Source organism: Bombina bombina, chromosome 1 (assembly GCF_027579735.1).
Source record: "Bombina bombina isolate aBomBom1 chromosome 1, aBomBom1.pri, whole genome shotgun sequence".
Classification (NCBI taxonomy): Eukaryota; Metazoa; Chordata; class Amphibia; order Anura; family Bombinatoridae; genus Bombina; species Bombina bombina.
The window spans coordinates 11,429,782-11,453,379 of NC_069499.1; the positions used below are offsets into that span (position 1 = coordinate 11,429,782).

The 23,598-nt window shown below is 43.5% G+C and overlaps 1 protein-coding gene and 1 long non-coding RNA gene across 3 annotated transcripts in view; one reads left to right on the forward strand and one right to left on the reverse strand.

The window, feature by feature from the left end:
- Nucleotides 1–108, reverse strand: part of ZC2HC1C (zinc finger C2HC-type containing 1C) — a 16,317-nt gene extending 16,209 nt beyond the window's left edge. For both annotated transcript variants that reach the window (XM_053689011.1, XM_053689005.1), the window contains exon 1: nucleotides 1–108. This exon is cut by the window's left edge. The gene's annotated coding sequence lies outside the window, so the exon portion shown is untranslated.
- The window catches only part of LOC128635920 (uncharacterized), a 57,049-nt gene continuing 33,511 nt past the window's right edge, over nucleotides 61–23,598 (forward strand). The window contains exons 1-2 of the long non-coding RNA XR_008398617.1: nucleotides 61–223; nucleotides 16,081–16,196. This is a non-coding gene — a long non-coding RNA (uncharacterized LOC128635920). The remainder of the gene's footprint in view (nucleotides 224–16,080; nucleotides 16,197–23,598) is intronic.

A 23,598-nucleotide genomic window follows, 5' to 3' on the forward strand; every position in this document is an offset into this window, starting at 1 on the left:
TACCGCCGAATGATGACGTCTGTGCAGCGACACTGGTACAGAAACGGTTACCATGGGAACCGAAACCGAGAGGAAGCAGGAGCCGCGCGTGACTGCAAATACCCTCAGCTCGTCTTTACGCCGTTTTGTTTCAGGTTGCTAGGCAGCGTGTAGTCGCGAACGGGTGACGTCATTGCCAAAGCGACACGTTCCGAAGACGGTGTTACCATAGAAACAAACCTCGGTAAGTAAGAGAGACAGTTTGTTTTAATGGGGGAAAATACAGGACCCTCCCTTCATGTGTGTAATAGAGGAGAGATACAGGGCCCCTCCCCTCATGTGTGTAATAGAGGAGAGATACAGGGCCCCTCCCCTCATGTGTGTAATAGAGGAGAGATACAGGGCCCCTCCCCTCATGTGTGTAATAGAGGAGAGATACAGGACCCCTCCCCTCATGTGTGAGATACAGGGCCCCTCCCCTCATGTGTGTAATAGAGGAGAGATACAGGGCCCCTCCCCTCATGTGTGTAATAGAGGAGAGATACAGGGCCCCTCCCCTTATGTTTGAGATACAGGGCCCCTCCCCTCATGTGTGAGATACAGGGCCCCTCATGTGTGAGATACAGGACCCCTCCCCTCATGTGTGAGATACAGGGCCCCTCCCCTCATGTGTGTAATAGAGGAGAGATACAGGGCCCCTCCCCTTATGTTTGAGATACAGGGCCCCTCCCCTCATGTGTGAGATACAGGGCCCCTCATGTGTGAGATACAGGACCCCTCCCCTCATGTGTGAGATACAGGGCCCCTCCCCTTATGTGTGTAATAGAGGAGAGATACAGGGCTCCTCCCCTCATGTGTGTAATAGAGGAGAGATACAGGGCCCCTCCCCTCATGTGTGAGATACAGGACCCCTCCCCTCATGTGTGAGATACAGGACCCCTCCCCTCATGTGTGTAATAGAGGAGAGATACAGGGCCTCTCCCCTCATGTGTGAGATACAGGGCCCCTCCCCTCATGTGTGAGATACAGGACCCCTCCCCTCATGTGTGTAATAGAGGAGAGATACAGGGCCCCTCCCCTCATGTGTGTAATAGAGGAGAGATACAGGGCCCCTCCACTCATGTGTGTAATAGAGGAGAGATACAGGGCCCCTCATGTGTGAGATACAGGACCCCTCCCCTCATGTGTGAGATACAGGGCCCCTCCCCTCATGTGTGTAATAGAGGAGAGATACAGGGCCCCTCCCCTCATGTGTGTAATAGAGGAGAGATACAGGACCCCTCCCCTCATGTGTGTAATAGAGGAGAGACAGGACCCTCCCCTCATGTGTGTAATAGAGGAGAGATACAGGGCCCCTCCCCTCATGTGTGTAATAGAGGAGAGATACAGCATACCTCCCAACATTTCAAAATTCAAAAGAGGGACACCCCCCCCCCCCCCGCAAAAAAAAAATTATGTGGGCGGGGCTTAAAAAATCATAAGACCAAAGTAATATAAATAAAAAATTTAATAAATTCATAGATTTTAATACACTTAGGCAGCAAATCAAACACAAGCTCAAACCATTGGCATGGCTATGTGAGCTATGTATTTAATTATCCTTTGCACAGACATTGCTAAATATTTTTATCTTAATTGGACAGTTAATAATAAATTCTTTAAAACTGCTCTCTGCATTCCCCATTTATATTCTAAATTCTGGCCTTTAAAGTCAGCAAAAATGCACAGTAGCACACTACATAGCATACACTTACACATGCAGATACACACACACTACATAGTATACACTTATACATGCAGCTACACACACACTACATAGCATACACTTATACATGCAGATACACACACACTACATAGTATACACTTACACATGCAGATACACAGACACTACATAGCATACACTTATACATGCAGATACACACACACTACATAGCATACACTTATACATGCAGATACACAGACACTACATAGTATACACTTACACATGCAGATACACAGACACTACATAGCATACACTTATACATGCAGATACACAGACACTACATAGCATACACTTACACATGCACATACACACACACACACACTACATAGCATACACTTACACATGCACATACACACACACACACTACATAGCATACACTTACACATGCAGATACACACACACTACATAGCATACACTTACACTTACACTTGTGTGTAATAGAGGAGAGATACAGGGCCCCTCCCCTCATGTGTGTAATAGAGGAGAGATACAGGGCCCCTCCCCTCATGTGTGTAATAGAGGAGAGATACAGGGCCCCTCCCCTCATGTGTGTAATAGAGGAGAGATACAGGGCCCCTCCCCTCATGTGTGTAATAGAGGAGAGATACAGGGCCCCTCCCCTCATGTGTGTAATAGAGGAGAGATACAGGACCCCTCCCCTCATGTGTGAGATACAGGGCCCCTCCCCTCATGTGTGTAATAGAGGAGAGATACAGGGCCCCTCCCCTTATGTTTGAGATACAGGGCCCCTCCCCTCATGTGTGAGATACAGGGCCCCTCATGTGTGAGATACAGGACCCCTCCCCTCATGTGTGAGATACAGGGCCCCTCCCCTCATGTGTGTAATAGAGGAGAGATACAGGGCCCCTCCCCTTATGTTTGAGATACAGGGCCCCTCCCCTCATGTGTGAGATACAGGGCCCCTCATGTGTGAGATACAGGACCCCTCCCCTCATGTGTGAGATACAGGGCCCCTCCCCTTATGTGTGTAATAGAGGAGAGATACAGGGCTCCTCCCCTCATGTGTGTAATAGAGGAGAGATACAGGGCCCCTCCCCTCATGTGTGAGATACAGGACCCCTCCCCTCATGTGTGAGATACAGGACCCCTCCCCTCATGTGTGTAATAGAGGAGAGATACAGGGCCTCTCCCCTCATGTGTGAGATACAGGGCCCCTCCCCTCATGTGTGAGATACAGGACCCCTCCCCTCATGTGTGTAATAGAGGAGAGATACAGGGCCCCTCCCCTCATGTGTGTAATAGAGGAGAGATACAGGGCCCCTCATGTGTGAGATACAGGACCCCTCCCCTCATGTGTGAGATACAGGGCCCCTCCCCTCATGTGTGTAATAGAGGAGAGATACAGGGCCCCTCCCCTCATGTGTGTAATAGAGGAGAGATACAGGACCCCTCCCCTCATGTGTGTAATAGAGGAGAGATACAGGGCCCCTCCCCTCATGTGTGTAATAGAGGAGAGATACAGGGCCCCTCCACTCATGTGTGTAATAGAGGAGAGATACAGGGCCCCTCCCCTCATGTGTGTAATAGAGGAGAGATACAGCATACCTCCCAACATTTCAAAATTCAAAAGAGGGACACCCCCCCCCCCCCCCCCACAAAACAAAAATTATGTGGGCGGGGCTTAAAAAATCATAAGACCAAAGTAATATAAATAAAAAATTTAATAAATTCATAGATTTTAATACACTTAGGCAGCAAATCAAACACAAGCTCAAACCATTGGTATGGCTATGTGAGCTATGTATTTAATTATCCTTTGCACAGACATTGCTAAATATTTTTATCTTAATTGGACAGTTAATAATAAATTCTTTAAAACTGCTCTCTGCATTCCCCATTTATATTTTAAATTCTGGCCTTTAAAGTCAGCAAAAATGCACAGTAGCACACTACATAGCATACACTTACACATGCAGATACACACACACTACATAGTATACACTTATACATGCAGCTACACACACACTACATAGCATACACTTATACATGCAGATACACAGACACTACATAGTATACACTTACACATGCAGATACACAGACACTACATAGCATACACTTATACATGCAGATACACAGACACTACATAGCATACACTTACACATGCACATACACACACACACACTACATAGCATACACTTACACATGCACATACACACACACACACTACATAGCATACACTTACACATGCAGATACACACACACTACATAGCATACACTTACACATGCAGATACACACACACTACATAGTATACACTTATACATGCAGCTACACACACACTACATAGCATACACTTACACATGCAGATACACACACACACTACATAGCATACACTTACACATGCAGATACACACACACACACTACATAGCATACACTTACACATGCAGATACACATACACTACATAGCATACACTTACACATGCAGATACACACACACTACATAGCATACACTTACACATGCAGATACACAAACACTACAACATAGCATACACTTATACATGCAGATACACACACACTACATAGCATACACTTATACATGCAGATACACACACACTACATAGCATACACTTATACATGCAGATACACACACACTACATAGCATACACTTATACATGCAGATACACAGACACTACATAGTATACACTTATACATGCAGATACACACACACTACATAGCATACACTTTACACATGAAGATACACACACTACATAGCATACACTAACACATGAATACACACACACTACATAGCATACACTTACACATGAATATACACACACACTACATAGCATACACTTATACAGGCAGACACACACACACTACATAGCATACACTTATACATGCAGATACATACACACTACATAGCATACACTTATACATGCAGCATACACACACACTACATAGCATACACTTATACATGCAGATACACAGACACTACATAGTATACTACATAGTATACACTTATACATGCAGATACACACACACTACATGGCATACACTTTATACATGCAGATACACAGACACTACATAGTATACACTTATACATGCAGATACACACACACTACATAGCATACACTTATACAGGCAGATACACACACACACTACATAGCATACACTTACACATGCAGATACACACACACACACTACATAGCATACACTTATACATGCAGATACACACTTATACATGCAGATACACATACAGACTGCATAGCTTACATTTACACCTGCAGATACACACACACACTACATAGCTTACATTTACACCTGCAGATACACACACACACTACATAGCTTACATTTACACCTGCAGATACACACACACACTACATAGCTTACATTTACACCTGCAGATACACACACACACTACATAGCATAAACTTATACATGCAGATACACACACACTACATAGCATAAACTTATACATACAGATACACAGACACTACATAGTATACACTTACACATGCAGATACACATACACACACTGCATAGCTTACATTTATACATGTAGACACACACACACTACATAGCATAAACTTATACATACAGATACACACACACAGTTATGGATACAGATAGACACAAACACTACATCATATATGGGTATCTGTAATTCATTGTATGGGGTCCTGGGGTTGGCAAGCACATTAGCTGGCAGTCTGTGGCTGCCACTGTTCATTACCCTGGTATTAGCACTGCTCATTGTATAAAACTGAAGGCATGCTAGTATTATCACCAGGGGTTAGATATCATCATTACCAGAGGTAGGTTAGAGAGGTCACCATTACCCGTGGTCAGAGTGTATACAGCCTTCTTACTCCTGCTTAACCCACACACCATTCCTTTTCCACAGGGAATCTAACAGGTGTCTAACCCTGTGAGTGCAAAGTCAGCTGCTTCTGAGTATGGGCCCAATAGAATTTAAAAAAAAAAAAAAAAAAAAATTTAATTTTTTTAAATGCCTGGGGCAAATCGGGACAGATGGCTAGCAAGTCGGGACAGAGGGACAGACCCCTAAAATCGGGACTGTCCCGCGAAAATCGGGACAGTTGGGGGGTATGGATACAGGGCCCCTCCCCTCATGTGTGTAATAGAGGAGAGATACAGGGCCCCTCCCCTCATGTGTGTAATAGAGGAGAGATACAGGGCCCCTCCCCTCATGTGTGTAATAGAGGAGAGATACAGGGCCCTTCCCCTCATGTGTGTAATAGAGGAGAGATACAGGGCCCCTCCCCTCATGTGTGTAATAGAGGAGAGATACAGGACCCCTCCCCTCATGTGTGAGATACAGGGCCCCTCCCCTCATGTGTGTAATAGAGGAGAGATACAGGGCCCCTCCCCTCATGTGTGTAATAGAGGAGAGATACAGGACCCCTCCCCTCATGTGTGAGATACAGGGCCCCTCCCCTCATGTGTGTAATAGAGGAGAGATACAGGGCCCCTCCCCTCATGTGTGAGATACAGGGCCCCTCCCCTCATGTGTGTAATAGAGGAGAGATACAGGACCCCTCCCCTCATGTGTGTAATAGAGGAGAGATACAGGGCCCCTCCCCTCATGTGTGTAATAGATGATACAGGGCCTCTCCCCTCATGTGTGTAATAGAGGAGAGATACAGGGCCCCTCCCCTCATGTGTGTAATAGAGGAGAGATACAGGGCCTCTCCCCTCATGTGTGTAATAGAGGAGAGATACAGGGCCCCTCCCCTCATGTGTGTAATAGATGAGAGATACAGGGCCCCTCCCCTCATATGTGTAATAGATGAGAGATACAGGGCCTCTCCCCTCATGTGTGTAATAGAGGAGAGATACAGGGCCTCTCCCCTCATGTGTGTAATAGAGGAGAGATACAGGGCCCCTCCCCTCATATGTGTAATAGATGAGAGATACAGGGCCTCTCCCCTCATGTGTGAGATACAGGACCCCTCCCCTCATGTGTGAGATACAGGACCCCTCCCCTCATGTGTGAGATACAGGACCCCTCCCCTCATGTGTGTAATAGAGGAGCGATACATGACCCTCCCCTCATGTGTGAGATACAGGGCCCCTCCCCTCATGTGTGAGATACAGGACCCCTCCCCTCATGTGTGTAATAGAGGAGAGATACAGGGCCCCTCCCCTCATGTGTGAGATACAGGACCCTTCCCCTCATGTGTGTAATAGAGGAGAGATACAGGACCCCTCCCCTCATGTGTGAGATACAGGGCCCCTCCCCTCATGTGTGTAATAGAGGAGAGATACAGGACCCTCTCCTCATGTGTGTAATAGAGGAGAGATACAAGGCCCCTCCCTTCATATGTGTAATAGAGGAGAGCTACAGGGCCTCTCCCCTCATGTGTGTAATAGAGGAGAGATACAGGGCCCCTCCCCTCCTGTGTGTAATAGAGGAGAGATACAGGGCCCCTCCCCTCCTGTGTGTAATAGAGGAGAGATACAGGACCCATCCCTTCATGTGTGTAATAGAGGAGAGATACAGGACCCCTCCCCTCATGTGTGTAATAGAGGAGAGCTACAGGGCCTCTCCCCTCATGTGTGTAATAAAGGAGAGATACAGGCCCCTCCCCTCATGTGTGTAATAGAGGAGAGATATAGGGCCCCTCCCCTCATGTGTGTAATAGAGGAGAGATACAGGCCCCTCCCCTCATGTGTGTAATAGAGGAGAGATACAGGACCCCTCCCCTCATGTGTGTAATAGAGGAGAGCTACAGGGCCTCTCCCCTCCTGTGTGTAATAGAGGAGAGATACAGGGCCCCTCCCCTCATGTGTGTAATAGAGGAGAGATACAGGCCCCTACCCTCCTGTGTGTAATAGAGGAGAGATACAGGGCCCCTCCCCTCATGTGTGTAATAGAGGAGATATACAGGACCCTCCCCTCATATGTGTAATAGAGGAGAGATACAGGGCCCCTCCCCTCCTGTGTGTAATAGAGGAGAGATACAGGGCCCCTCCCCTCATGTGTGTAATAGAGGAGAGATACAGGGCCCCTCCCCTCATGTGTGTAATAGAGGAGAGATACAGGGCCCCTCCCCTCATGTGTGTAATAGAGGAGAGATACAGGACCCCTCCCCTCATGTGTGTAATAGAGGAGAGATACAGGGCCCCTCCCCTCATGTGTGTAATAGAGGAGAGATACAGGGCCCCTCCCCTCATGTGTGTAATAGAGGAGAGATACAGGGAACCTCCCCTCATGTGTGTAATAGAGGAGAGATACAGGACCCCTCCCCTCATGTGTGAGATACAGAACCCCTCTCCTCATGTGTGAGATACAGGGCCCCTCCCCTCATGTGTGAGATACAGGGCCCCTCCCCTCATGTGTGAGATACAGGACCCCTCCCCTCATGTGTGAGTTACAGGGCCCCTCCCCTCATGTGTGAGATACAGGGCCCCTCCCCTCATGTGTGTAATAGAGAAGAGATACAGGGCCCCTCCCCTCATGTGTGTAATAGAGGAGAGATACAGGGCCCCTCCCCTCATGTGTGTAATAGAGGAGAGATACAGGACCCTCTCCTCATGTGTGTAATAGAGAAGAGATACAGGGCCCCTCCCCTCATGTGTGTAATAGAGAAGAGATACAGGGCCCCTCCCCTCATGTGTGTAATAGAGGAGAGATACAGGGCCCCTCCCCTCATGTGTGTAATAGAGGAGAGATACAGGGCCCCTCCCCTCATGTGTGTAATAGAGGAGAGATACAGGACCCCTCCCCTCATGTGTGTAATAGAGGAGAGATACAGGGCCCCTCCCCTCCTGTGTGTAATAGAGGAGAGATACAGGGCCCCTCCCCTCATGTGTGTAATAGAGGAGAGATACAGGGCCCCTCCCCTCATGTGTGTAATAGAGGAGAGATACAGGACCCCTCCCCTCATGTGTGAGATACAGAACCCCTCTCCTCATGTGTGAGATACAGGGCCCCTCCCCTCATGTGTGAGATACAGGGCCCCTCCCCTCATGTGTGAGATACAGGGCCCCTCATGTGTGAGATACAGGACCCCTCCCCTCATGTGTGAGATACAGGGCCCCTCCCCTCATGTGTGTAATAGAGGAGAGATACAGGGCCCCTCCCCTCATGTGTGTAATAGAGGAGAGATACAGGGCCCCTCCCCTCATGTGTGTAATAGAGGAGAGATACAGGACCCTCTCCTCATGTGTGTAATAGAGAAGAGATACAGGGCCCCTCCCCTCATGTGTGTAATAGAGAAGAGATACAGGGCCCCTCCCCTCATGTGTGTAATAGAGGAGAGATACAGGGCCCCTCCCCTCATGTGTGTAATAGAGGAGAGATACAGGGCCCCTCCCCTCATGTGTGTAATAGAGGAGAGATACAGGACCCCTCCCCTCATGTGTGTAATAGAGGAGAGATACAGGGCCCCTCCCCTCCTGTGTGTAATAGAGGAGAGATACAGGGCCCCTCCCCTCATGTGTGTAATAGAGGAGAGATACAGGGCCCCTCCCCTCATGTGTGTAATAGAGGAGAGATACAGGACCCCTCCCCTCATGTGTGAGATACAGAACCCCTCTCCTCATGTGTGAGATACAGGGCCCCTCCCCTCATGTGTGAGATACAGGGCCCCTCCCCTCATGTGTGAGATACAGGGCCCCTCATGTGTGAGATACAGGACCCCTCCCCTCATGTGTGAGATACAGGGCCCCTCCCCTCATGTGTGTAATAGAGGAGAGATACAGGGCCCCTCCCCTCATGTGTGTAATAGAGGAGAGATACAGGGCTCCTCCCCTCATGTGTGTAATAGAGGAGAGATACAGGGCCCATCCCCTCATGTGTGTAATAGAGGAGAGATACAGGGCCCCTCCCCTCATGTGTGTAATAGAGGAGAGATACAGGGCCCATCCCCTCATGTGTGTAATAGAGGAGAGATACAGGGCCCATCCCCTCATGTGTGAGATACAGGGCCCCTCCCCTCATGTGTGTAATAGAGGAGAGATACAGGGCCTCTCCCCTCCTGTGTGTAATAGAGGAGAGATACAGGGCCCCTCCCCTCATGTGTGTAATAGAGGAGAGATACAGGGCCCCTCCCCTCATGTGTGTAATAGAGGAGAGATACAGGACCCTCCCCTCATGTGTGAGATACAGGGCCCCTCCCCTCATGTGTGTAATAGAGGAGAGATACAAGGCCTCTCCCCTCATGTGTGTAATAGAGGAGAGATACAGGGCCCCTCCCCTCATGTGTGTAATAGAGGAGAGATACAGGGCTCCTCCCCTCATGTGTGTAATAGAGGAGAGATACAGGGCCCATCCCCTCATGTGTGTAATAGAGGAGAGATACAGGGCCCCTCCCCTCATGTGTGTAATAGAGGAGAGATACAGGGCCCATCCCCTCATGTGTGTAATAGAGGAGAGATACAGGGCCCATCCCCTCATGTGTGAGATACAGGGCCCCTCCCCTCATGTGTGTAATAGAGGAGAGATACAGGGCCCCTCCCCTCATGTGTGTAATAGAGGAGAGATACAGGGCTCCTCCCCTCATGTGTGTAATAGAGGAGAGATACAGGGCCCATCCCCTCATGTGTGTAATAGAGGAGAGATACAGGGCCCCTCCCCTCATGTGTGTAATAGAGGAGAGATACAGGGCCCATCCCCTCATGTGTGTAATAGAGGAGAGATACAGGGCCCATCCCCTCATGTGTGAGATACAGGGCCCCTCCCCTCATGTGTGTAATAGAGGAGAGATACAGGGCCTCTCCCCTCCTGTGTGTAATAGAGGAGAGATACAGGGCCCCTCCCCTCATGTGTGTAATAGAGGAGAGATACAGGGCCCCTCCCCTCATGTGTGTAATAGAGGAGAGATACAGGACCCTCCCCTCATGTGTGAGATACAGGGCCCCTCCCCTCATGTGTGTAATAGAGGAGAGATACAGGCCTCTCCCCTCATGTGTGTAATAGAGGAGAGATACAGGGCCCCTCCCCTCATGTGTGTAATAGAGGAGAGATACAGGACCCTCCCCTCATGTGTTAGATACAGGGCCCCTCCCCTCATGTGTGTAATAGAGGAGAGATACAGGACCCTCCCCTCATGTGTTAGATACAGGACCCCTCCCCTTATGTGTGTAATAGAGGAGAGATACAGGACCCTCCCCTCATGTGTGTAATAGAGGAGAGATACAGGACCCTCCCCTCATGTGTGTAATAGAGGAGAGATACAGGGCCCCTCCCCTCATGTGTGTAATAGAGGAGAGATACAGGACCCCTCCCCTCATGTGTGTAATAGAGGAGAGATACAGGACCCTCCCCTCATGTGTGTAATAGAGGAGAGATACAGGACCCTCCCCTCATGTGTGTAATAGAGGAGAGATACAGGACCCTCCCCTCATGTGTGTAATAGAGGAGAGATACAGGACCCTCCCCTCATGTGTGAGATACAGGGCCCCTCCCCTCATGTGTGTAATAGAGGAGAGATACAGGACCCTCCCCTCATGTGTGTAATAGAGGAGAGATACAGGACCCTCCCCTCATGTGTGTAATAGAGGAGAGATACAGGACCCTCCCCTCATGTGTGTAATAGAGGAGAGATACAGGACCCTCCCCTCATGTGTGTAATAGAGGAGAGATACAGGACCCTCCCCTCATGTGTGTAATAGAGGAGAGATACAGGACCCTCCTCTCATGTGTGTAATAGAGGAGAGATACAGGACCCTCCCCTCATGTGTGTAATAGAGGAGAGATACAGGACCCCTCCCCTTATGTGTGTAATAGAGGAGAGATACAGGACCCCTCCCCTCATGTGTGTAATAGAGGAGAGATACAGGCCCCTACCCTCCTGTGTGTAATAGAGGAGAGATACAGGGCCCCTCCCCTCATGTGTGTAATAGAGGAGAGATACAGGGCCCCTCCCCTCATGTGTGTAATAGAGGAGAGATACAGGGCCCCTCCCCTCATGTGTGTAATAGAGGAGAGATACAGGACCCCTCCCCTCATGTGTGTAATAGAGGAGAGATACAGGCCCCTACCCTCCTGTGTGTAATAGAGGAGAGATACAGGGCCCCTCCCCTCATGTGTGTAATAGAGGAGAGATACAGGGCCCCTCCCCTCATGTGTGTAATAGAGGAGAGATACAGGGCCCCTCCCCTCATGTGTGTAATAGAGGAGAGATACAGGGCCCCTCCCCTCATGTGTGTAATAGAGGAGAGATACAGGGCCCCTCCCCTCATGTGTGTAATAGAGAAAAGATATAGGACCCCTCCCCTCATGTGTAAAAGAAGAGAGTCACAGGGCCCCTCCCCTCATGTGTGTAATAGAGGAAAGATATAGGACCCCTCCCCTCATGTGTGTAAAAGAAGAGAGTTACAGGACCCCTCCCCTCATGTGTGTAATAGAGGAGAGATACAGGCCCATCCCCTCATGTGTGTAATAGAGGAGAGATACAGGGCCCCTCCCCTCATGTGTGTAATAGAGGAGAGATACAGGGCCCCTCCCCTCATGTGTGTAATAGAGGAGAGATACAGGACCCCTCCCCTCATGTGTGTAATAGAGGAGAGATACAGGACCCTCCCCTCATGTGTGTAATAGAGGAGAGATACAGGGCCCCTCCCCTCATGTGTGTAATAGAGGAGAGATACAGGGCCCCTCCCCTCATGTGTGTAATAGAGGAGAGATACAGGGTCCCTCCCCTCATGTGTGTAATAGAGGAGAGATACAGGGCCCCTCCACTCATGTGTGTAATAGAGGAGAGATACAGGGCCCCTCCCCTCATGTGTGTAATAGAGGAGAGATACAGGGCCCCTCCCCTCATGTGTGTAATAGAGGAGAGATACAGGGCCCCTCCCCTCATGTGTGTAATAGAGGAGAGATACAGGACCCTCCCCTCATGTGTGTAATAGAGGAGAGATACAGGCCCCTCCCCTCATGTGTGTAATAGAGGAGAGATACAGGGCCCCTCCCCTCATGTGTGTAATAGAGGAGAGATACAGGACCCTCCCCTCATGTGTGTAATAGAGGAGAGATACAGGCCCCTCCCCTCATGTGTGTAATAGAGGAGAGATACAGGACCCCTCCCCTCATGTGTGTAATAGAGGAGAGCTACAGGGCCTCTCCCCTCCTGTGTGTAATAGAGGAGAGATACAGGGCCCCTCCCCTCATATGTGTAATAGATGAGAGATACAGGGCCTCTCCCCTCATGTGTGTAATAGAGGAGAGATACAGGGCCTCTCCCCTCATGTGTGTAATAGAGGAGAGATACAGGGCCTCTCCCCTCATGTGTGTAATAGAGGAGAGATACAGGGCCCCTCCCCTCATATGTGTAATAGATGAGAGATACAGGGCCTCTCCCCTCATGTGTGAGATACAGGACCCCTCCCCTCATGTGTGAGATACAGGACCCCTCCCCTCATGTGTGTAATAGAGGAGAGATACAGGACCCTCTCCTCATGTGTGTAATAGAGGAGAGATACAGGGCCCCTCCCCTCATGTGTGTAATAGAGGAGATATACAGGACCCTCCCCTCATATGTGTAATAGAGGAGAGATACAGGCCCCTCCCCTCATGTGTGTAATAGAGGAGAGATACAGGGCCCCTCCCCTCATGTGTGTAATAGAGGAGAGATACAGGACCCCTCCCCTCATGTGTGTAATAGAGGAGAGATAGAGGGCCCCTCCCCTCATGTGTGTAATAGAGGAGAGATACAGGGCCCCTCCCCTCATGTGTGTAATAGAGGAGAGATACAGGACCCCTCCCCTCATGTGTGAGATACAGGGCCCCTCCCCTCATGTGTGTAATAGAGGAGAGATACAAGGCCTCTCCCCTCATGTGTGTAATAGAGGAGAGATACAGGACCCTCCCCTCATGTGTGTAATAGAGGAGAAATACAGGGCCCCTCCCCTCATGTGTGAGATACAGGGCCCCTCCCCTCATGTGTGTAATAGAGGAGAGATACAAGGCCTCTCCCCTCATGTGTGTAATAGAGGAGAGATACAGGACCCCTCCCCTCATGTGTGTAATAGAGGAGAGATACAGGGCTCCTCCCCTCATGTGTGAGATACAGGGCCCCTCCCCTCATGTGTGTAATAGAGGAGAGATACAAGGCCTCTCCCCTCATGTGTGTAATAGAGGAGAGATACAGGACCCCTCCCCTCATGTGTGTAATAGAGGAGAGATACAGGGCCCCTCCCCTCATGTGTGTAATAGAGGAGATATACAGGGCCCCTCCCCTCATGTGTGTAATAGAGGAGAGATACAGGGCCCCTCCCCTCATGTGTGTAATAGAGGAGAGATACAGGGCCCCTCCCCTCATGTGTGAGATACAGGACCCCTCCCCTCATGTGTGAGATACAGGGCCCCTCCCCTCATGTTTGAGATACAGGGCCCCTCCCCTCATGTGTTTAATAGAGGAGCGATACATGACCCTCCCCTCATGTGTGTAATAGAGGAGAGATACATGACCCTCCCCTCATGTGTGTAATAGAGGAGAGATACAGGGCCCCTCCCCTCATGTTTGAGATACAGGGCCCCTCCCCTCATGTGTTTAATAGAAGAGCGATACATGACCCTCCCCTCATGTGTGTAATAGAGGAGAGATACATGACCCTCCCCTCATGTGTGTAATAGAGGAGAGATACAGGACCCCTCCCCTCATGTGTGTAATAGAGGAGAGATACAGGACCCCTCCCCTCATGTGTGTAATAGAGGAGCGATACATGACCCTCCCCTCATGTGTGTAATAGAGGAGAGATACATGACCCTCCCCTCATGTGTGTAATAGAGGAGAGATACAGGACCCCTCCCCTCATGTGTGAGTTACAGGGCCCCTCCCCTCATGTGTGAGATACAGGGCCCCTCCCCTCATGTGTGTAATAGAGAAGAGATACAGGGCCCCTCCCCTTATGTGTGTAATAGAGGAGAGATACAGGACCCTCCCCTCATATGTGTAATAGAGGAGAGATACAGGGCCCCTCCCCTCATGTGTGTAATAGAGGAGAGATACAGGGCCCCTCCCCTCATGTGTGTAATAGAGGAGAGATACAGGGCCCATCCCCTCATGTGTGTAATAGAGGAGAGATACAGGGCCCATCCCCTCATGTGTGTAATAGAGGAGAGATACAGGACCCTCCCCTCATGTGTGAGATACAGGGCCCCTCCCCTCATGTGTGTAATAGAGGAGAGATACAGGGCCCCTCCCCTCATGTGTGTAATAGAGAAGGGGGGGGTTATATCCCAGCGCCAACCAAACCTTATATGCCTGAGAAAGTGGTACCTAGCTACCACTAGGTGAAAACAGAAATGTGAAAGGTGTACTCAGGCGCCAACAATACTGAGGCTAAGGTTAAAAATGAGGATTTATTACATATAATTTACTCACAAAATATACATATACATATAAAGCTGCATGGATCCACGCTAAAATGGTCTAAAAATTAGTCTAAAAATTATAAAAACAATCTAAGAGCAATCTGCTATAGAAGTGAGGAACAGACTGTTAAGTGTGTCCCAATGCGATACAATTTGTCCCTGAAAGTTACTAAGGGACTAAAATAAAATCAGTGATAATTACATAGTGATTGTGAGTGACCTAGTGAAAAATGTTGAATTGAAACAGATAAAGCAAAGTGTAAAATCGATAAAACAATCCAAATCTTGGAAAATGTGAAAAATAATAAAAAAAAGTTGTAAAAGCTGAAAGTGTACGGTGCCCCTAAAAAAGGGGGGGTGCTGAAAATCTGAAAAGTTCAAAAAATTGGTCCAAACAACTTCCAATGTGATTCCAAAACAATGGTAGTAAATCCAAAACAATTCTGTGGTGTGTCTTAAATGTGTCCTAAATGATTTACAGAGGTCCTGTGAGTGTCCAAGAAAAATAAAAATAAAAGTCAAAGTAGAAGTCAATTTACTCTGTACTTGTCCGGTGTGAAATATCGTTCAGTGCACACAAAAAACAAAAAATAGAGCAGAAAAAATAGCAAAAAATAGCAAAAAATAACAAAAAATAATAATAAATAAAAATAACAGAAAAAAACCTGCGAAGAGAAGATGAGACACAATGTGTAAAACCTTTACAGAAATATCCTCCTAAAATTAATTGCAAAGGATTCTAGTAAATCTAACCCTAAAAGGTTCTTTAAGTACATAGATAGCAAACAATCTAAAAAAGACAATATGCAGGGGTTTCCAAACTTGATCCTTCAGAGGTTTTGGAACTACATTTCCCATGATGCTCAGCCAGCATTTTATCTAGCTGAGCATCATGGGAAATGGAGTTCCAAAACCTCTGGAGAGCCAAGTTTGGAAACCCCTGCAATATAGGTACATTAAAATGTGGGGAGGGTAGCATGATTAACAGTGACAGGGAGAAGGCTGAGATACTAAACCAGTTTTTATTTCTTCAGTATACACAAGAGAGGAACCATTGGATGATACTTTGGAACAAAATAGAACATGCCAACCCATACCATTAATTGGGTTATGTATAGAGGATATCAGGAACAAATTGGATAATATTAAGGTAAATAAAACTCCAGGCCCAGATGGAATACACCCAAGGGTGTTAAGGGAATTTAGCACTGTTATAGACAAACCTCTACTCTTAATTTTTCAAGACTCATTATCCTCAGGCATGGTACCCAAGGATTGGCGTAAAGCTGATGTGGTGCCACTCTTCAAAAAGGGAAGTAGGGATGATCCAGGAAGCTATAGACCAGTTAGTCTGACATCAATAGTGGGGAAGATATTTGAAGGGATTATAAGGGATTATATTGATGAGCATATTAGTGTAAACAAGATTATGAGTTCTAATCAGCATGGCTTTAGGAGAAATAGATCATGTCAAACTTATCTAATTAGATTCTATGAGAAGTAAGTAAAAATATAGATAAAGGGGAATCAGTTGATGTGATATACTTAGATTTTGCAAAGGCGTTTGATTCAGTGCCGCATGAGAGATTAATGCACAAAATTAAGGGACTGGGAATAGCTGAAAATGTTAGTTTGTGGATAAATAACTGGATAAAAGATAGGGAGCAACGAGTAGTAGTAAATGGATCATACTCAGATTGGACAAAGGTAATAAGTGGAGTACCCCAGGGATCAGTGCTGGGCCTTATTCTTTTTAATATTTTTATAAATGACTTGGAGCTAGGATTAAATAGCGACATCTCTATTTTTGCAGATGATACTAAGTTAAGTAAGGTCATTAGGTCAGAGCAGGATGAACTTTCGTTACAAAGGGATCTGCAAGAATTAGAAGTATGGGCAGGTAAATGGAAAATTAGATTTAATACAGGAAAATGCAAGGTTCTATATTTTGGAAGTAAAAATAAGCAGGCAACGTATTATTTAAATGGGACAAAACTTTGCCAAACACAGGAGGAAAGGGATTTGAGGGTAGTAATAGATAACAAGCTAAAAAAATAAATGTGTTCAGAGTGCCTCAAATGGGCTAGGTGTTGTACAATGTGTAGAGTGTGTATTTAGTAATATTTTAATTGTAAATCTAGTACTTTACACAAGAATAAAACATGCCACGGCGGGTACAGTGGTAATAAATGACAATAAAAACAATAAGATGTGGATCCACTCTTGTACAAATTAAATATTGAATATATCTATATAAAAACACTGTATATAAAATGATGCAGAGGCAATAATAATAGTAGCCCCAATAAAAATATGAGAAAGTTAAAGTTCCAAACAATGTCTGAAAGAAATCAATCCAATGTGTGGATTAAAAAATGCAGTAAATCAAATGAATGGATTGCTGATATCGACTAGGAGGAGGATACCGTAAGAGATATTGTGTACCTGTGTTGGTGGTGATAATGTGTATAAAAAAGGGAGTGAAAAATTATCCTTAGTGATTGCAAATATAAAGAAAACAGACAGTGTCAACTTGATTATTCAAAAGTGAAAAAAATTATGTGAAAAATTAAAAAAATTACAAAGGAAAAAATGCTGCTCAAAAAATGAAAAAAAACAGAACAAAGTCAGTGATAAAAAAAAAGGAACAAAGAGAACAAAGTCAGTGATTGTAATCCAAGAAACAAAATCCTAAAAAAGGCTAAATGTGAAGATCCAAATAAAAGTCAAAAGTTAATAATGTATAGAAAAGGAAACCTTATTTTCCTAGTGGTGAGATTCCGTCTGAGGTTCCTGATGGTGAGAATAAAGTCAACGGTCTTTTAGGTCAAACCCAATTAATGGGCTAGTGTTCCTGTTCCTGATGGGGAGAACCTTTGGTGGTTGGGAGAAACTCCAATTAAAAAAATAAATAAATTTCTCTTTAAATCATAAATTAAACCTAAAAGCAAATAAAAACAACAATAGTGTAGATGGTACTAAAAACTTATATAAAATCAGAATAGTGCTTACCAGCTGTGGTCAACATGTTTCGGCCTCATCTAGGCCTTTCTCAAGACTTGACACTGGTACACAATATCTCTTACGGTATCCTCCTCCTAGTCGATATCAGCAATCCACTTTCTCATATTTTTATTGGGACTACTATTATTATTGCCTCTGCATCATTTTATATTCAGTGTTTTTATATAGATATATTCAATATTTAATTTGTACAAGAGTGGATCCACATCTTATTGTTTTTATTGTCATTTATTACCACTGTACCCACCGTGGCATGTTTTATTCTTGTATAAAGTACTAGATTTACAATTAAAATATTTCTAAATACACACTCTACACATTGTACAACACCTAGCCCATTTGAGGCGCTCTGAACACATTTATTTTCTTAGTACATTTTCCAAGCTAGCTAGTTAGCCTGCTGTTCAGAGCTATAGGTGCTCGTCTTTGGCGCTACACCCCATCGAAATCCAGATAACAAGCTAAAGATGGGTGCACAATGCAGGGCAGCAGCTTCAAAGGCTAATAAGATACTAGCATGTATTAAAAGAGGCATTGACTCAAGGGAGGAAAGCATAATTCTGTCACTATATAAAGCCCTGGTAAGACCTCACCTTGAGTATGAAGTGCAGTTCTGGGGACCAATCGCAAAAAAAGATATTGCAGAAAAAGTTCAGAGAAGGGCCACAAAGCTAATAAGGGGATTGGAGAATGAGGAGAGGCTAGCCAAACTGGGTCTCTTTTCCTTAGAAAAAAAGGTGCTTAAGAGGTGACATGATTACTTTATATAAATATATTCAAGGCCCATATACAGAGATGGCAGAAGCTCTGTTTATTCCAAGAAAATTGTTTGTGACCAGAGGTCACAATTTAAGGTTGGAAGAAAGTAGATTTAATCTCCTGCAACGGAAACATTTTTTCACTGTAGGAGCAATACAATTGTGGAACTCATTACCAAAGGAAGTAGTGAATGCCAATACCCTAGATACATTTAAAAATTATTTGGATACATTTCTGTCTATAAACAAAATTCATGGATATGATTGCTAGTATTAAATGGGTCACCTTTTAGTGGGGTTATTTAAGCTTAACTGGAGCTTTTTGTATATATTTTAGATTTGTATAGCTTGAACTCGATGGACTTCGGTCTTTTTTCAAACTCATCTACTATGTTACTATGTACCCTTATGCCACCAGGGGGGCAGTAAAGGGATATTTACAACCTTAACTGTTTGGGCTCGATTTATCAATTATTTGGGGAATTCTCTTTTCTGTTCTCCGTAGGTCTCCTTAGGAGAGACGCACATGTGCGCCAGTATTTATCATAAAAAAGTTTTTTCTCCATAGGAGAGCTGAGGAAAACTAATGATAAATTTCTCCAGTCAGATTAGTATCTTCTCCTTATTTATCACTGAAAATAAGCAACTATTCTCCATGTCATTTATATATAAACCAATAGAAATCTTTATACAGCCTTCCTAGTAGCTTTGTTAACGCCCCTCTTCAGCAAACTGTCATGTAAGAAAAATAGATCTACATTTTCATTGTTTTTGTGCTTCAATTTTAGTGCTTTTTAATATCATATTTTTATGCCCAATAGATATAATTTTTGTACTCTGTTATATATTATTTTGGCGCTCCATTCTATATATTTTTTTCACTCCATCAAAAATTATTATTGCGCTCCAATAACCATTATTATTGTGCTTTGTTATAGATAATGTTTGCACCTTATAGAGCCCTATGTTTTGTGTAACTGCTTCTACAACTGGTAGAGAATAGATTTCTAATGTTGTTCGCCACTGTAGCTATAGAGAACTTTAATGCAGGAACTTGCAGGAGAACTTTCAGTCCTCCACAGGAGGATATAAATGATACATTTGTAAGTAGGAGAATTATGAGGAGAACTATATGAAATAAGACTAAAAAGATCTAAATTAACCCTTTTTTGGAGAACATGTTCGCCAAGGAGAGTGAGAATAGAGTAGGAGAATTTTACAGTCGAACTTGCCCAATTTTAGGCAAATTTTTGAATGATAAATAGGGGAATTATTTCTTAGGAGAACTTTTAGGAGAAAATATAGGAGAATATGAACGATAAATCAAGCCCTTTATGTTCTAGTCTAAAACATGTAATAATACACAAAATTAAAGGATGGGTAATCCACAATCCTAATCTGACACTAAGTAATGCAAATATGTTGTGAAAATATTAGAAATATATTTTTCTCTGCTAACAGTGATCATTAGTATAGCAAACTCTAACAAACTGTATAAAAATCTTAAAATATATGTACAATAGACCACAATGTAGCAGCACATATATTACAAAAATAGCAGCATCACTTTATAATTAGGATTTCAATAGTAGATGGCGCAGGTCTTGATATTGAACTGAGGATATGTAGATATCTTCTAACTTTCTGATGACAAGAGGAATCAGACTTGTGTATATAAACGCCAATTAATAAGAGTGCAGTATACTCACTCCATAAGATTTATAATGTTTGCTCATCTGTAGGTCACCCCACGGATATGTAGCTTGATAAACTGGAAACAAGGAGAGGCTCCAATGAAATACACAGAAAGATTTACTAGGGAAAACAAGTAGTAACTTACTCCATCAAATCTCTGATTCCGGCGATGTCACAGCAAAAAAGCAAGATGATACTCCAATGTTGATAAAAAAAAGCTTTAATGGCTCAACGCGTTTCAACGTATGCAAAACAAGTAAAAACAATTGAAAAGTTTGTATGCTGTGAGGATAATTTCCAGTTTAAATACAGATGGTTCAAGTTCCAATTTCCTGTGTAAAACAGGAAATTGGACTCACAGAAACTATGGATCACATAAAAAATCAAATGTAAAAATTATAGTGGACATACTATTCGTACCAAGTCATAATAATTCCACCACATAAAATGTAATAATTTTGACTATGCCGCTATAATCTGTCAATACAATGTTATCGCTATGGTAAAACTTGGTACGGATACATAGATCAATCGCAACCATTCATGTTACATCACAACCAATGAGAAGATTTCAGAACTGTAAGTTCTCAATCGAGTAATGTTCCGTGAACAGTTCCATTTCAGGTCCGCTTTTATCACATGATGTTATTCATCCTATAGTAACAGGACATGAGTATGCTGTGTGTTGCGATCTGAGTTGTTGTCCATGTTACGTTATCTGAATGACTCCAACCAATAGCATTAGTCCCATATAGAGAATGCGTGACCGTATTACGGGCCAATCTAAAGAACAAATAACAAGTGAACAGTAAATGTTCCTAAAGAAACAATAATATTCAACGAGAATACATTTATTAACTTGGTTGTATCTATCCAACCAATATACAATGAAGTTTTGAGAATGTCGATATATATATATATATATATATATATATATATATATATATATATATATATATATATAGCAAATTTAAATTTTTATAGCGTAATAGCATTTGTAAAACATAATAACCTTATAAACTTTAAGTGATGATAGGTGCTAACAAAAAATAATACTTTTAGAAGTAATTTTAATATACTAATCTTAAGTTATTATTTAAAGAAAAATCTTTTATGTTAACACTAAAAAAGATGTTTTTAGAAATAATGTGCACTAATAATTAAAGAAACAGTTTTCTAAAATGCTGTATGAAATATTTTAAATTCCATTATTTACAATGATGAATATAAAGTGCTAATATAGAAAATGCTATTGATTGAAGTGCTATTTATAATCTACCCAATCATGTTATAATGGTTATGGAAATAAACAAATAAAAAATAAATAAAATATAAAAATAATTCTAAACAAATGCTATTCCGATGTCTTTGTTCAGACCCCAATTATTGTAGGTTCTTAGGGTATGTATCCACCAGAGTTCCCTTTTATCTAGTTCATCTTCTAATTTTCCTCCTCTCCAATGTGTGGATACTTTTTCTATACCTAACCATAGGGATTTTTTAATATCAAATTCTTGACATGCATTACAATGCAGAGGTACCCTATGATATTCATGTTTTTATCTATTTTATTTAGATGTTCTAGGATGCGTGTTTTCAGAAACCTGGTGGTTTGACCTAAGTATTACATTTCACAGCTGCACTGTAAAAGGTATATGACATTATTGGTTTTACAGGTTATAAAATCTTTAATTAAAAAAGTCTTGCCTGTGACTGAAGATACAAAAGACTTATGTGTTAGTTTGGTATAATTGCAGACTTTGCAACACCCGCAAATATAGAAACCTTGTAGATTTGAAATGGACACTGGAACTTTGGGGGTCATATCTTTTATCAAAGAGGGTGCTAACATTTGCTTAAAGTTAGTACCCCTTCTAAATGTAATTTGTGGTCTATTGGGTATAATTTTTTTTCCAGGATTTCATCACTTTCTAAGACATGCCAATGTCTCTTAATGATGTTTTTAATCTAGTTATGTACAGAATTAAAAGTGGTTATAAACCTAGGAAATGATTGTGTATTTGTCAATTCTCGTTTATGGCCCTGTAATAATTGTTCACGATCTAATTCAAGGGTTTCATTTTTGTATCCTTTTTGTATAAATCTCGTTTTTAATATCTTAGATAGTTCCTCATAATCTTCGACCTTATCACAATTGCGTCTTATACGTTGAAACTGTCCCTTTGGAATGGCTTTAAGCCATGAGGGGTGATGTTGGCTATCATGTTTTATATAAGTATTAACATCACATTGCTTAAAATTAGTTTTTGTGTGTATAACACCATCAATGACTGTGATAGCTAAATCTAAGAAAGTGGCCTGTGTTTCATTTATTTCTGGAGTTAGTATAATGTTCATATTATTACTATTTAGCTGTGAAATGAACAATTGAAGAGATCCCCTTTCCAAATGCATAGGACATCATCAATATATCTTCGCCATGTCACCAGGTCTGCCCCAAATACGTCATTGGACCATACATATAGATGTTCAAAGTGGTCCATGTAGATATTGGCGTAACTTGGGGCGAACCTGGTGCCCATGGCGGTCCCACATATTTGTAAATATTGAGTGTGTTAAACCAAAAAAATAGTGTGTTAAAATAAATTCAATTGCCAAAATGATAAACTCAAGTAATGATTTAGACAAATTAGGATCTTGTTCTAATTTCCATCTGACTGCCATTAGACCTTGTTGATGGTCTATTATCGAATATAAAGATGTTACATCCATAGTGGCCCAACAAAAATTTGATTCCCATTTAATTTTATTGATAGTATTTAGGACATGAGAAGTGTCTTTCAAATAGGATTTTGAGATCTGTGCATATGGCTGAAGAAAAAAGTCAATGAAAGCAGATAAAAAAAACATTTTTAGAATCGGTTTTGTATAAAGATTAATATTCTTGTTCAGAAATGATCTCTCTATCTAGTGCTTGTGTCAACATTTCACAAAGTTCTTGAAAAAAAAATTTATTGGGGTGATATTTTAAACTCATAGCTGTAAAATCTGTGATATGTACCTATAAGGAATATATTACTGTTCAAATAGAATTTTTCACCCAACTTTTGGAAT